General features: G+C 36.4%; 1 protein-coding gene across 3 annotated transcripts in view; it reads left to right on the forward strand.

Moving 5' to 3' along the window:
- POLR3D (RNA polymerase III subunit D) overlaps positions 1-17,500 on the forward strand; it is a 536,125-nt gene that overhangs the window by 56,653 nt on the left and 461,972 nt on the right. The gene's annotated exons all lie outside the window — the stretch shown is intronic.

Raw genomic sequence — 17,500 nt, forward strand, 5'->3', positions numbered from 1 at the left:
TCTCCCCCCCAAAAGGAGAGATATCTATACCAAACGAGTGCAGCCCCCAAACATGTCCAGCCCAAGTGAGAACTGCTCTCCAAAGCAAAAACACAGCATCCATGGGACCTGATGGTGTCCCCGGCTGTGTGCTCCACGAACTCAATGAGGAATTAAACCCACAGCTAGGACAACTGTTTAATCAAAGTCTTGCCTCTGGATACGCACTCCAGGAGTGGCGCACTGCAACTGTGGTCCCACTTCACAAAGGCGGTGCCTCCACAGACCCTGGAAATTACCGCCCATTAGCTTGACAAGCCTTATCTGCAAAGCCATGGAGAGGATCATAATGGACCTCATAAATAAAGACATAGGGAATTTGCAGACTTTGGATCCAACCCAGTTTGGCTTTGTCAAAGGCAGATCATGCCTTTTAAACTTGGTTGACTTTTTCGAAACAGTCACCAAAGCCATTGATGAGGGAAAGGCAGTCCATACAGCCTACCTCGATCTGACTAAGGCCTTCGATACAATACCCCACTCGGTATCATTGAAAAACTCATCAGCTTAAATGTTAACCCATACATCACAAGATGGGTTGCAAACTGGCTGAGTGACAGAACCCACAGGGTCAGAGTTGCTGGCGCCATGTCAGACTCAAAGCCTGTCACAAGTGGTGTCCCACAGGGCTCAGTCCTGGGCCCACTCTTGTTTGGCATCTACTTTTCCAAGTACAAGCAAACACAGGAGGGTTATGGCTGACAAAGTTTGCAGATGACTGCAAACTGGGCCATAGTAGAAAACACATCTGACACAGATATCCTTCAGAAGGGTCTCACAGAAACGGATAACTGGTGCCAGAGCCACGGCCTAAAGTTAAATGCCAAAAAATGCATAGTCATACCCTTCGGGAAAAGCAAGGTTACCCCTAGCTACCAAATAGGTGGCAATCCACTGAGCACAGAAGAAGTTATCAGGGACCTGGGGACCCAGGTTGATAGTCTGTCATTCGACACCCATGTAGCTAAAGTAGTTGGGAAGACCTTCTACATTGCCCACCTTATCATGAAGGGATTCTCATCTAGATCAAGGGAGGTCATTGTCTCCCTTTACTCATCACTCATCAGACCAATGATTGAGTACAATGCCCCATTCGGAATGTATCTGACCCGACACTTGCAGCAGCTGGAGAGGCCACAAAAGTTCCTCACCAAAAGGATAAAAGGTCTCAAAAATCTGTCCTATGCTGCCCGACTGAAAGAACTCCAGCTCTATTCAGTCGCCACCGCTTGCTCAGAGGTGACCTTTGCCTAACATACAAGGCCATGTCAAACCCAGATTTGATGAATATGCTTCACCTCAAAAATCTAGATCCATCAGAGCCACAAGGGCGGAGACTTAAACCTCGACACGGCTATCAATAGGACGTGCTGGAGGGATAGATTCATCACCCAAAGACTCCCTATGCTGTGGAACAAAATCCCGGTACATGTGAGGCAGAGCACCTCGCTGGCCTTGTTCAAGAGAAATCTTGACCAATGGATGGGAGATCGCAGATATACCCCAGGGATTACCTCAGTGTCACTGCTCGACAGAGGCACAGCAAAATAATGGGTATAGTTCCCATTCTAAAGGGGTGGCGTAAGCCACAAAACTATGGGCTAGGCTTGTAAATGCCCTCGGGCAGATAGCCTAGTATGAACCTATGAATATATATATATATATATATATATATATATATATATATATATATATGTGTGGTATGTATATGTATGTATGTATGTGTATATGTGTGTATGTGTGTATATATATATATATATATATATATATATATATATATATATATATATATATATATTTGTGTGATATAAAGAAAGATTTCATTTAGCTGTGGCAGAACAAGCCGAACAGATGTTGAGCGCTTTTGTTCTTTGTTCTTTATTCAATGTCAAGAACTTCATCAGAAATGTAAAACAGCAAAAGTAAATATAGCTAAAGCAAACAATGCAAATAAAACCGCCAATAAAAATCTTTAATGTCGTATATAGAAGATCAATCTTTTAAATCAACCTGTAGGTAAAAGTAGAGTAAGGTGGTAAAAAAAAAAAAATTCACCACTGCTCAAAAGCTAGTCATGAAAGTGAACCTGCAGTAATTACACTAACCAATGTCGAGAAATTTGTCCAGTGGTCAGCTAAGCCACTTTGAAGCACAATTAATACTAATATTTTCATTTTTATTACCTTGCTCTCCTTTTAACCAATAGGTTGATTTAGAAGACTCACCTTGTGTATATAAAACTAAAGATGTGTGTGTGTGTGTGTGTGTGTGTGTGTGTGTGTGTGTGTGATATATATATATATATATCTATATCTCTATATATATATATATATCTATATCTCTCTATATATATATATATCTATATCTATATATCTATATCTATATATCTATATCTCTTTATATATATATCTATCTTTATATATATATATATATATATATATATATATATATATATCTATATATATATATATATATATATATATATATCTTTATATCTATATATATATATATATATATATATATATATATATATCTCTCTCTCTCTCTCTCTATATATATATATATATATATATATATATATATATATATATATATATATATATATATATATATCCATACACAGACACACACACATGTACCTAATCTGTCTGTATATTGCTTAAAAAAGCTTTGGCAAAACACGGAAGATAGATACCACAGGATAAAAACAGGAAAATAGCTCTTTGTAGTTACTAAATAAAAAAAGACTTGTTTAGTGTTTTCGTCCCTTCTTTATTCAGTGGAACTTCATCAGAAATTTCTCAGTAAAATCAAAGCAGTATTTCTAAACGGCTGTTAAAAAAAAAAGTTCAATGAAAGGAGCTAAAACCATGCGACTCGCAAACCATGCGACTCAGTGATACCAGGAACAAAAAAAGGAGGAAAGCACAAGCGCAATATATGAACTTCCAAAACACACAGAAAGAAGCACCAGAAGGACCGGTTTTCCAAATAAATGGAATAAACTTAACGACTGCTTCAAAATAAAATGTAAACACTTCATTAACGCTTAACTTAGTCACTGCTTTTTATCCTGGTCAAAGGACTTCATCAGATAAACGCACTAAAATACTGCTCTACTTAAATACTAAATCTACAGCATTTGACCATAAGTAATTAACCAATGAAAACCCTCAATACCTAAATACTTTACAATACCTTAAAATAAATGTCTATTAAAACCCCTTGAGAGCTATAAACTGTAAGTATGCATGTCAAAAAACAATACATGCAAATAAAAAATATATAAAAGTTGATGAAGACTAAACAATGACATCTAGCGGAGAATGAAATGTCTGTATGAAACAAAGGGTAAAAGAAACCTTAAAAATGTATCCAGTAAAACAACATTTTAAAATACAATAATCCATTTAAAATGCACAATGATACCTAAAACACCATAAGCAAATTATATGTTTTTATAACCTAGCAGATATTAATTTTAAAATGTGAGCCATAGAGACATTTCCATTTAACCCTGGTGCTTTATTAGCTTCCAAGTACCATCTGCTAATAAAGTTCTTGATATTCTATTTTCGTCTCCCATGGTCCCTCCATAGATCTTGTTTAATCACCACCAAAACAAAAAACTAAACAACTCTTTAGTATAACCTAAAAATGGGCTTATAAAGTGCATTTTTGTGTCATTATTAATTTCATTTATGTGTTAATATATTCTATTTTTTATTTACGTGTGGTTTTCCCAATGTAGAATGCGTCACATTTTTTATATAGGGCTAAATTAATCACCCCATACTCTTGTAATTAAAATAAGTCATAGCCTCAGTATACCTATCCTTAGCTGCCACATGTACTGCCTTGGTGTTCAAAATATAGGGACATTGATTGATTTCAGGCTCCACATTTGTAAGTACATTTTTTTTTTTTCCCTCTCCGGAATAGTACTGTTTACCAATAGCTCCTTAATATTCTTTCCCTTTTTATATACAAATTTCATAGGGTCCTTAAAAATTCTTTCTAAATCTGATTAAGAAGCAAACATGGACCAGTTCTTCATAATAAGCTTCCTAATGACGTGCGCGTCAGTATTAAAATTTATTGTGTAGGAGCTTTTAAAATTTTTGTCCCTACTTTCCTTATGATTAAACACTTTATTTCCACCAATGTTTGAAACTTGTGCACTTCTAAAAAAATAAATATGAATTGGAAAAAGTATGTTTCCTAAAAACTGTAGATTTAAACTCCCCTGTCTCATTCACCTTGTAAATGGTGACATCCAAGTAATTTGCTATTCCTCTGTGTATTATGGATAAATTAAAAAAAAAATCATTAGTTTTATTAATATATTACAAAAAATCATCCAATTCACCTGCTGAGCCTGTTCAAAGGATGCTTGTATCATCAAAATATCTTGTGTATAAATTAGACTTGTCTGCAAAAACTGATTTAAAAATATGTTTTTCCTCCTGTATGGACAAGACAATATTGGCATATGTGGGGGCATAACAGGCCACCATTGCAACACTCTTGTTTGTTTAAAAAATGTTCCTCCTTCAAAATATAAGTTGTTGTTGTCCAGGACCAATTCCATTAATTCAACATATAATCTGTGTTGATCAAAGTGAGCTCTCCACTATTTTTATTAAAGCTTCCTCAAACCACTCAAGCCCAATTTTATAGGGAATAAGATTAAAAATGTCTTTAATACTCATGCCTGACTGTCGCAGATCTTCTTTCACACAATCCAGCCACCTCAATGCTGGGCATCCTCGCTTCCGCTTACCTTCTTCCTTTTTGTCCCAAATTTTCCTCACCAGATTGTCTTCTGCTTTTCTGCACATGTCCAAACCACCGTAATCTGTTCTGTTTGATCTTCTCTGAAATTGGAGCTACTTTGGCTTCTGCTGTTACGTCCTCATTTTTCTGTCTGTCCCACAGTGTGCATCCTACCACCCTTCTCAGACGCTTCATTTCCATCACCTCTAGCTTCTTCAACTGTTCTATCTTTTACTGCCCTGATTTCTGTAACACGCAGTAGTACTGGTCACACCACTGTCTTGTTCACCTTACTTTCCAGCTTCTTTGGCATTATTCTGTCATAGACTACACCTGACACTCAATGCCAGTTTGCTGCAGTCCCTCTTATTCTAGCTTTGACCCCTTCTCCTCAACCACCACTCCCAGATACTTAAAGCTGTTTACCTGTTCCACTGTCTTCCCTTCTCTCTCTATTCTCAGCTTCTTCTGATTTCTCCAATTTGCTGCCATTACCACTGTCTTTTTCTGTGCTTAGTTTCATCCCATGTGCTTTCAGTTTTGCATTCCATTCTCCTATCCTTTGCTGAAGTTGTAGCTCACAGTCAGCCAGTAATGCCGCATCATCTGCATACAGCCACTTTGTTGATCTGTCCCCTCTGACCTGTATGCTAATGTAGTCCATCACCAGTATGAACAGCAGTGGGCTCAGAGCTGAACCCTGGGGTACACCTTCTCCCTGTGGGAACCCCTCTGTGAGGTGAAACACTGTTTGTACTTGAGCCACTGGGTCCTTGTACATAGCCTGCACTAATTCTACCAATGTTTCTGGGACGTCAAACCACTGCATTACTGCCCAGATCAGCTTTCTTGAGACCTTGTTATATGCTTTCTGCAAGTCTAGGAATGCCCAGTTGGACTGTCTCTCCTCATCTCTAGCTTCTTCTCAAGTATCAGTCTCATTGCAAACATTGAGTCAGTTGCGCTGTATCCTGATCAGAATCCAAACTCATTTCCCATCTTACATTCTTCTTGTGTATCCATTTATCATTCACCCTCTCCAGAACTTTCATGCAGTGTGCTAGGAGTTTGATGCCTCTGTACTGCCTACAGATGTGGATGTCCCCTTTGGTCTTGTACGCTGGCTTGAGTATGCTAATTCTCCAGTCATCTGGGGTAAGCCTTTCTCTCCACACTGCCATTAGCTCTCTCATGAGCCATTTCTCCCTCATCTCACCCAGCGTCTTTATCATATCTGTTGTGACCTCATCTGAGCCTGCTGCTTTCCCTGACTTTATTTTCCTTGGTGCTGTTCTGTTTTTTAGGATGGGCTCTTTTTTTCTCTCATAGTAGGCTGTTTCTGGGGCAGTACAGCTTCTGTGGGGGCTTCTTCATTAAGAAGCTGCTAGAAATACTCCTTCCATCTGCCTTAGATGTCCTGTGGACTGGTGAGCAGATTGTTGCTGGCATCCCTTTTGAAGAGTGTCAGACTATCTTTATCTTTCTGTCCCTGCCTTGCAACCTGATATAGTTGCTTTGTACGGCTTACTGAATCACTTTCCAGACGTTGGTAGAGTTCCTCTGATGGCCCTATTATTTGCAATTGCAACTTCTTTCTTAGCTTCTTTGTTGGCCAACCAGTAGTCCTTCCTAGCCTGTTCAGTCTTTTCTATCTTGCGCTTCTTCCTGCACTCCTCCTTTCTTTTGACTGTCTGGAGTTCTGCATTCCACCACCGTTTTTCCTTGTATACCTTATTTCCATACCTAGCTCGGCCACATACCTTTTCTTTAGTCTTTACACATGCTGTTTTAGGCGGAAATTTGTCAACTCTGTTCGGTTACAGTTATTATTTGATTAATCTTCTCCAAATCACTAGCAGGGTACTCTATGGAAAGAAGTTGGTTAATGAACTTATCCATTTCTTAAAAAAAAAAAAAAAAAAAACACTTCATCTCTAGAGACTAACTGGCTTGCTGTGATGAGTGCTGGCCTCTGTAAATGTTCCATTTTATATGTTTGGAAGGGTTTCTGCGAAATTTACATAAGTTTCTAAAGGTCTTTTTCCTATAGATGGCACTATAAAATGTATTTTTGGAAATAACCATTTCAGTTTCAAAATTTCCAGATGGTATTCCTTACAATGATGGCAATTATAGAGATTGTCAATTTGTTCAATAACCCTGGACTGGAGGCATAAAAATGTTTAATCAAACGTCATGTGGTGAAGTTACAGGGTATGCGGACAGATATTGAAATATTAAATGATCGCATCATTATGCATTCCTGCTTTGAGCAGTTCCTTACACTTCTTTAAGGTATTGCTATTAAAATTGGCATGTTGCCACCTTTTGTAGGAAGAAAAAGTTAAACTAATTTTGTGATGCAAATTCCTACCAGTTGACCAAAGCTTACCTCATTTGATCTGGTGAAGTTTTGACAGGCACTACTATGTTCCATCGTGGTATTGTTCTGCCATCGGCCAATAACAAGAACAGTAATATTACTTCTGTTTCCTCCAGAAATGGCGAACAATATATCACTAGTAGTTATTCTAGTGACCTTGGGTTAGGAAACAACACTAAGTGTTATCTACATTTCCAATGGAGCTAGCAATGCAGCACCTACCAGCACACAGAATCCAGTTTATTAATTTTTTTCAAGTAACCCATCTGGCAGGTCCCCTAAAGTGAACAACAAGGCCACCAGAGGGAGGAAGATTGGACGTGGTTGGGGGAGAGGAAGATAAACACTGATTGTCCAATGTTCAATTTAACTGGATATCATTTTAATGAAGAATAATTTAATGTACTTTCTAAAGTTTTCTTTTTTCGTCTTCCCTAATAATAGACGTAACTACACTGAACTTGTTGCAGATTTTAAGTTGTTTTTACGGAAATTGAATTTTAAGTTCATTTTACATGATATTACCACTTTGTCTAACAGTAATCCTATTAATTAAAAAAAAAAAAAAAAAAAAAAAAAAACGCTTTTAAACCCCCCCCCCCCTCCATGCCCATGAAAGAAAGTGAGTTTGATCAACTATGTCATCACAAATCTTGGAATCAAATTTATAATGTAAAGGCAGCAGAACGCAAAGCTTTAAAAGGGCTCATTCAAGTGAAAAATGGATGCTTTATGAAAGCAAATAAGGGGGTATAGGGTGGTTGTTACGGATACCTGTAAGTATAGAGATGAAATGGTTAAACTGTTGAGTGATGAGACTTACCATAAAGTCAGTAAGACGTGTGGAGGCTACAACAAAGTTGACAGTTCTTATTGAATTATTCAACCAAAGGTATCTGCAGATTCATATTTTTGGTTTCCTTACAGTTGAACAGCCAGGACTTGGTAGAATCTTTGGGATTCCCAGGATCCATAAGAACAATGTGACTCCTCCATTTAGACCGATCATCTCCAGCTCTATGCACAAAACTTACTATTTCAAGTTACTAAGATGGACTTTTAAATCCCTTGGCACAACAGTGTTTTTTTATTTAAAAGACTCTGGGGATTTTTTTAAACAGTTTGAGACTATACAAATTTGAGGGCAATGAAACTTTTATGGCTGCCATAGATGTTGCCACATTATGCACCACCATCCAGGTGTTCAATTTATTAGATTGTACTTGGGAAAACATTTGTGAAATGGACAACGTACTGATTTAATGTCATGCAAACATTAACCAAGATATTATGGAGAATAAAGCAAAACCAAACACTCCAAAGGATAAATGTCTCGTTGAATGAGAAGAAGCTTAAAGTAATTCAACAGTGCACACAATGAAACAAACGTGTAGAAGGGCCATAAAATTAAACTTCAAGCACATTTATTAAAACTAACTCCATGCGCAGGTACATGTAACCACTTTCACAGTTAGCTTCTTCAGACCAAAATATTGCACACCCCACCAAGTTTAAATACAATAACCTGGCCAATTAAACTGCATGATGAAAATCACATGATGAAAAGCATTGGGTTGTATCTTAAGCACATGAGTACAATATAAAATATGAATTTATAACTAAATTTCACCATAAAATTGTAACAAAATAAAAAAAAATAAAATGTGTGTGTGTGTGTGTGTATATATATATATATATATATATATATATATATATATATGTATGTGTATATGTGTGTGTATATATATATATATATATATATCTGTATATATATATATATATATATATCTGTATATATAATCATGAAACATTCAATTAAAAAGTCATTGCACTTTTAAATGCCTAGATGTCAATACAGGTCTAAGGGAGGCTTTTAATTTAAGCCTTTCCCCTCATCTGCCCCAAGTCGAATGATCCATTTCCCTTCTTCACTCTCGGTGCAGTTCCTAATGCCACCTTCTCATATACTAGGAAATGTACAGTCAGTGACCAAAAATCGAAAGGCATGACTGACTCCTTGCATAACATGCTTCGATAGTGCATTGTTGCTAGAACCTGTCCCTATATTGTGGAGATGTTCCCTAATCCTATCTTTAAACATTCTATCAGTTTTACCCACATAATAGGAGGCACACACTACCCAATTAGAGAAGTAAACCACGTGTTGATAAGGCAGTTAGCAGTCGCCTTAAACACGTACTTACAACCCGTATCCAGGTGAATAAAGGAACCACTATCATCAATGTTACAATAACAATAAGCTTGTTTGTAAGGTAAGGGTACCGGTGTACTGTACCACTGACATTAATTCCATCATGGACTTAGTCAGGAAGCACTGGGACATTCTCACTACAGATACAGTAATTAGAGGAATTATAGGAGACACCTACATTTTTATTTAAAAATAAAATGAATTTGAAAAGAATTTTGTGTAGATAGGATACTGTCATGCCCATGGTTAATAAGGATTTTTGCAGTAGGCCATGTGGTTTGTGTAATTACTGTAATAGCATTGATGATGATGGTTCCTTTTTGGTCATCTATACATATATATTTTTTATTTTTTGTTATAAAATGTATTTTGTGATTTGTATATTTGCTTTTATGGTGAAATTCAGTTATAAATTCATATTTTATGAATATATTTATATTGTACTCAGTATGTGTTTAAGGTGCAATCCATTGCTTTTAATCATGTGATTTTTATCATGCAGTTTGATTGGCCAGGTTGTTGTATAAAAACTTGGTTATGGGGTGTGAAATATTTTGGTCTGATGAAGCTAACTGTGAAAGTGCTTACTTGTTCCTGTGCACTGGGTTCATTTTAATAAACATGCTTGAAGTTTATTTTTCTGGTCCTTCTACGTGTTTGCTTGTATACACTGTTGAATTATTTTATTAACCAAGACATTGTTAAAGAACAATTTATTTGAATTTGATCAAGCCATTTACCAGCAAATATCAGGTGTGGTTATGGGTGCCAAAGTGGCACCTGCATTTACCAACGTACTATGCTGATGGGAAAGTAATTGGTTAATAAAGATGCAACTCTTTCAGTATGTAGACTTACGTAAGCGGTATATAGATTTATTTTTTGTATGAAAGGGCAGTAAAACACATGATGAGTTTTAGGCAAGTTAATCAAATTATTTCATAGTACTGTTAGTGAGATGGGTGCTGGTTTGTTTCCTTGATGTGAAAATTGAAATGGATATTTCCAAAAATAAATTTTATAGTGCCATCTATAGGAAAAAGATCTTTAGAAACAATTGGGTACATATACATAGTTACCATCCCAAATATATGAAACTGAACATTTTACAGAGGCCATCTCATCAGAACAAGCCAATTAATCTCTAGAGGTGAAATTATTTTAGATTAAGTTAAAGTTCATTAAACAACTTCTTTCCAGAGACTACCCGGCTGGTGATTTGGAGAAGATAAATCAAGAAGTAACTGAACCTAGAGTAGACAAATTTCCACCTATTTTGCCTAAAGAGGTAGAAAAAAGATTACAAAAAATAAAGGGGACCAGCAAATGTGAGTTTAGCCACTTGCAATGACTGTAGATTCCAATCGAGTGAGAAACTTTCTCACCACCAACTGGAAAATCATACTTGGAAACCAGGAATTGGCTAAAATTATCACTGAACATCTAGTATTTGTCTTTTAAAAAGTCATAGAATATTAAAAGTTAATTAGAAAATGACCTGGACAGGGACATAAAAACTTTCAAAACGTTTAAACGACCTGTTGGTACATTCAGCTGTGGTAAATGCAAACAGTGTCGTTTTATAAGCAATGGTAGTTCTTTTTGTTTTGAATATTTGAACATTATAGTAATAGCTAAAGATGGCTACAACTGTAGCAGCTCCAATATAATATATCTAGCTAGCTGAAGCACATGTTTACATTATTATATTGGTAAGAGTACTAGAGAGTTACATACCAGAATAAGTGAACAAGTAAAAGCTATTTAAATCTAAATATTTGGTCAGCGTGTTAGCCAAACATAGTTTGAATTGTATTAACTTTAAGAAGTTTCATTTTTTTTTCTGTTTGAACAAGTTGATATTAATAGGTTTAAAGGGATGTGATATTTTTTTAGAAACCATGGAACTAAAATGGCATATTTAAATTGAGATCAAACAGGCTCCCTGTTTTAAATGAAAGCATAAATATAAAATGTTTACTTAAGGTTAAAGTTCCGGTTCTATTTTCAGCTAGAGCATCTTCTGCGTGGAGACATGCGTGAATGGGCGTACCTTCGTTGAAGGTTGTGCGTCAGGGCTGGTAACTCGGCACATAAAAATCAACTACCAATCATTAAGTGGACCGGAGTTCCGCTGTGGCGACCCCTAACCGAGAAAAGCCGAAAGACACAACAACAACTAAAGGTTAAAGTTTTATAAGATTTGGGAAGTCAAGAAGTATTTTATATTTATCAAGTGAAACGTATAGATTGTGTCTGTATTAAGTTAATTAAGTTTTTCTAATCCCAAGTCCATTTTTAGATGGTATGGTTTTCACTTCTTTCATCAAGCTTTTTTCATTGGCTGTTCAGAAATTTTGACAGACAAATATTTTATTTAAAAATACTTCTTTGAATTTACTGAGACATTTCTGATGAAGTTCCGTTTAATAAAGAAGGGACGAAAGTGCTAAACATAAACAAGTCTCAATTATTTAGTAGCTACATAGAGCAATTTTCCACCAGTTTTTAATCGCATGGTATTTATCTTCCATGTTTTGCCAAGGTTTTTAAGCAGTTTGTATCATTTCCTTGGTCAATGTTTTTTGTGACGCACACGCACACATACATATATGTATATGAATAGGACCAAGAAGGTGCAATCTGAAGAAATAAATCACTTAAACACTCCTGACAGACTCCACATCTTCTTCCTGTCATCCTTATCCCTCTTCAGTTTTTAATCTGACATCTAGAAGCTTTTCTGTTGACACTATATGTTAGTGCTTAATAAAGTCTTCATGTACATTCCCTCTCGGAGAGCGAAGGTTTCTGATCTGATTGCGGACCTCTGTCTATTTTGTTTGTTAAACTCCTCTTAAAATTTAGTTAGAGGATCCCCTGGATAAAGGTATTGCACACTCTAATCCTGGTCTATCTAAGAAAAGATGTCTCTCTATTCTACCTCTCAACAATTCTTTACATACCTTTCAGTCAGTTTGTGAAAGAGATTTCCGCACACTCTGCTCAAGAAAATCTGACATTAAATGGTTTAACTTAGAGCTTGCTTTTCAGAAACCGTTTTCTTCTTAACAGACAAAAGCTTGTGAGTTGTGCGAGCGGATAAGGGTACAGGCACAGTTCTTATGGAACACTCTCAATACATGCAAGTTTTAGAACAAGACTTACACAATTGTAAATACTATGAACAAGTTGATTTAAATACAGCACTAAAAGCATTTAAAACATTGACAAAACAATTACAAAACTACACAAAGAAGGAATATTGACTTATGAAGAAATGAATTTCCTCTTAGTACCTTAACCTAGTTTAGGCAAGTCCTTTGGAATTCCAAAAATCCATACGGTTGTTTATAACCCACCCTTTCATCATGTAGTTTCCACTAAGTGCACTAAAACAGAGAAAATAGTGGAATACCTGGACTCTATTCTTAACCTTATTGTACAAAAATCACTATTCTATCTTAGATTCGTGGGCTTTTCTGGATTTTTTACACTCCTCCTCCTCTTGCCACAGATGACTTGCTTGTTGCATTAGTTGTGGAAGCATTATACATGAGCATACCACACGCTGAAGGTATTGTTTTTTTAGAGGCTTACTTGAATAAATTCACAGCATTTAATAAAATGAAAATTAAAACAACCAGCACGCTCATTTCTTTGGTCCTAACAGGAATTTTGTTTAGTTTTAATGACAGATTCGAGGAGTTGCCATGGGGTCCATACTTGCCCCTGCCTTCGCGACTTCAGTCCTGGCAGAATAGGAAGCTAAAAACCTCCAACAATTACCAGGTTCTGTAAATACCAGACTTTACAAGCGTTATATAGTTCATGTCTTTTTTTTTTGTGTGGCATGGTGAGATACAACCTCATTGACTTTATTCATATACTGTATTAAAGCATTCCTTTTCTGAACTTTAAGTTTGCAGCATGCGATACTACTGTCAATTTCCTGGACGTTTCCCTCACATTACATAAAAGCACTTTGTCCTGGAACTCTAACATTTTCCGAAAAGAGACATTCAAAAATAATTATTTGGATTGCAACAGTTCACATCCACACTTCATGAAAAAGAACATTATTAAAGGACAGTTTATCCACTTATCCGGACAAGTTAACAAGGATGCTTTCTTTGTTCAGGAATCACACAAACTTATTTCACTTTTTTTAAGGACAGACACCATTCTCCGTATTTAATAAAGAACATTTTTACGGAAGTTTTCCAAGCAATATCTACAAGGTTTCCTCTATACTTTCCAAGGGCTTTCTTTCAAATTCTAATTCTAGTCAAGAGCCTTCTCAGACACTACCTACAGCAACACCGAATCAACTACAGAGCACAGACCAAATCAGTAAAAGTGTTAGAGACAATTGGGAAGTAAGGTAAAAGGAATTGAAAGACCAAAAAAAGAGGAAGTGGATACATTTTGGAGAAGTATCCATGAAGATCCTGTGGAACATAACAAAGATGCTAAATGGATAGAAGAAGTAAAAGAAAGAATAAGAAGTTTAAAGGTACAGCGTATGAAATGGGATGAAGTAACAGCCAGAGAGATTGAAACAAAGTTGAGAAAAGCCTCTAACTGGAAACCCCCAGGCCTAGATGCAGTACCTAACTTTTGACTTAAAGTATTAACTTATTTGCACGAGGATTTAGCCATGAGTAAGAACCATTTATATGCGTACCCTGAACACACACCGCATGGGTTAACAGGAAAAACAATGCTCTTAAGAGTGAACCTGCAAGCTACCCTAAAAATTATAGACTAATAACTTGTCTTCCAATGGCCTATAAACTATGCATGGGGAATTGACGCCAATGGAGTTTATAGTCATTTAGAAGAAAACTCAATTATGGCAGTAGAACATAAGGGCAATGAAAGAAAGTTATCTAGAACAAAGGATCATTTGTTGTTAAACCAAGTTATAGTGGAGAACTGTAAGAAGGGGAAGAATCTAAGTATGGCACGGATTGACTTGGAAAAAAGCATTTGATGGTATCCCCTTTAATGGATAAACAAGTGCTTTAAAATGTATAAGATACACCCTACACTGACTACATTACAGTAACCATGAAACAGTGGCATACCACTTTGCAATTAAGCCATGATAAAGTACAGATTATTATCCCAGGGGATAAAAATTCAAAAGGGGATATTCTAGGATGACTCTGTCATCGTTGCTATTCTGCCTTGCCATTAATCCATTAAGCTGTTTAACAGCTTAGGCCATGGCTATAATTTGGCTCCTAGAAAACAACAAAGTCTAATGACTTCTCATCTTCTCTTTGTTGATGATTTAAAAATGTATAGCTCATCAGATGAGGAACAAAGGACAGCTGCAGGTTGTCTAACTTTTTCAGATGATATTGTAATGTCATTTGGTCTTGATGATAAATGTGCAAAAGCGACCTTTAAAAAAAGGATAACTGCAACACCAGGAAAACTTCAGTTTGGGACAAGAATGTGATATAAAATAACTTGAGCAAAAGGGAGTGTATAAATACTATGGAACTGATGAAGGATCAGCAATAAAGCATGAAAAAATGTGAATAAAACTCAGTAAGGAGTACTTTAGACGACTTAATCCTGAAAACAGAATTGACATCTAGGAACAAGATCCAAGCTATAAATCAATTTGCTCTTCCTGTCCTAACTTATAGTTTTGGAGTGATTGACTGGCCCCAAAAAGTGTTGGCTAGACTGGATATTAAAACAAGAAGGATGCTTCATGCTTACTAAATGATTTATAAAAATCAGTGTATATCAAGATTATATATTCCCTGTTTCGAAGAAGGGATGGGCCTCTGAAATTGATTACACGTATAGATCTGCAGTTGTGGGACTCCACACACATTTACTGACCTCACAAGATCCAAATGTAGTGAAAGTTTTGAAACTTGAGGAGAAATCTAAGATGTCTCTGCTTAATTTATCAGAAGCATATCAACGTCGTGCGGGAATAGAAATCAAACCAGAAGTAGATAAAACCAGGCAGCAACTGAACGTGCCAAAAAAAACGAAAGAATATAAGGTGAAGGACCAGATGAGAAGGCAAGAAATGTGGAAGAAGCATAAATATAGTTGCGGGTATAGAAAACTTCTGGAAGAGCCTGATGTTGATCAAGAGCGAATGCAGGAATGGTTAAGGAGAGGCAAATTCAAACCCAAGAGATGAAAGGTTAATATTGGCAGCCCAAGATAGTGGGCTACATACATGCTGGTTTACAAAGTCCATTGAACATGTGGGAGAAACAGACATATGTAGATTTTGTAAAATCAAATTGGAAATGGTCACACACACATTGTTGTGATGCACTAATGGCAGAACTACTGTATACTGAAAGGCATACTTGTGTGGCGAGACTGTTACACTGGAGATTGTGCAAAGATTATGGTATCGAAGTTGCTGAAAAGCACTGGAAACATGAGCCACGAATCCTAGAAAATGATGTTTATATCACATGGGAATCGCCCAGTTCCAACAGTTCAAAAGATAGATGCTAGAAAACCGGATATAGTGGTCCAAGAAAAGAAGACAAAAGTAGCATTGATTATTGAATTTGCCACACCTAGTGACTACAGTGTCTTGCGTACAGAGAGAGACACAGTCATAAAATACCTGGATCTGCAGGAAGAAACAAGAGCCACGTGGAAGAAAGATACCCAGATAGTTCCAGTAGTAGTAGGAGCAACGGGTCTTATAAAAAATAATTTACGATCGTATATAGGTTACCAGTTCATGTAACACCATGCGAATTGCAGGAGTAGTCATTGCTGGGCACATTGCGGGTGCTTGGAAGAGCACTTTTGGCTGACATCAGTGTGAAACAATACTAATTTCATAAACTTTAATCATACTTTGACTTATGAATGGGGTCCATTCCCATTATGGTATTTGAAACCCAAAAGACTTGGGTTAATTTAAAAACCACAGACCAGACCGCCTTTAGAACCAGTACTTCAGCAGCTCAGAACCAAACCCATACTTTAACCCAAATGACGCTTAACACTTTACTCCTTGCCAGTTAACTTCATTAATCAAAACCAAACCCACATTTCCTCTAAGCAATCAACAGTATCTGCTAATCAAGACCAAAACATCAGTTTTCCTATTCCAGTTTTTCGGGACCTTTCCAGTTTTAAACAAGTTTAATAACTGGAATTTTATTACAGAGAAAAAGAACTAGTGGCAGTACTTGGCACTGTCCCCTTTTTTTCCGCATAAGGAAACTAAGACACTTAGAAGCTGATTTGGCAAACCTGACTCGTCTTTCAATTCAATGACATTTTGTTACCACAAGGTATGTTTCCGTGCAACCACTGTGTGGCCTGTAATAACATTTTACAAGCAAATGAGTTTGTCTTCACACATGTGAACAAGAAAATGTATTTTGCTAAACGCTATAACTGTAACAGCTCCTTTGTCTATGTGATGATTTGCAACACCTCCCCAGTTTTATGTTGGCAGAACCACCAAAAAACTTTCCAGCCGCATTAAAGAACATAATTTGATCAATTCGCAAAGGAGATATTTAATAATGCCGTAGGGAGACATAGCTCAAGTTGTCAGTTTCACAGGAGTGAAATTCTTTGTCTTGGAACAAATCAACAATTTCTTAAGTGACATGGACGGCTTGTTAGACTTTTTAGTGAATTAAAGTGACAAATTGAACTGCATGCCGAATCGTACGCAGGACTTAATGATCATAGCAACCTAAAATGTGCCTTAAAATTGTTCTACCACTAATGTTTTATTTTAATTCTAACATTGTTCATTTTAGCTCTTACTAAGCTACAATTTTGTTAAGAACTACTACTGCTGAAAAAGAGACCTGCACATTCAGTTAAATACTATTATAATTATGAACATTACTGCTTTTTTACAGCATGCGTATACTATATTTACATATGAATTCTGTCTACAGTTTGATTGGTTGATGCATTTAATGTCCGTTCTAAGAACTGTTACTTATTTTGACTGCTTGCAATCTGTTTTATTTTCTGAAAAAGTTCCATATACTGAATAAAGGACCGAAAGTGATAAACTACTGGTTTGTCTTGTGTTTTTTATGGGTATGGTGGAAAGT

Source organism: Protopterus annectens, chromosome 9.part0, assembly GCF_019279795.1.
Source record: "Protopterus annectens isolate FY-2018-M chromosome 9.part0, PAN1.0, whole genome shotgun sequence".
NCBI classification, from domain to species: domain Eukaryota; kingdom Metazoa; phylum Chordata; order Ceratodontiformes; family Protopteridae; genus Protopterus; species Protopterus annectens.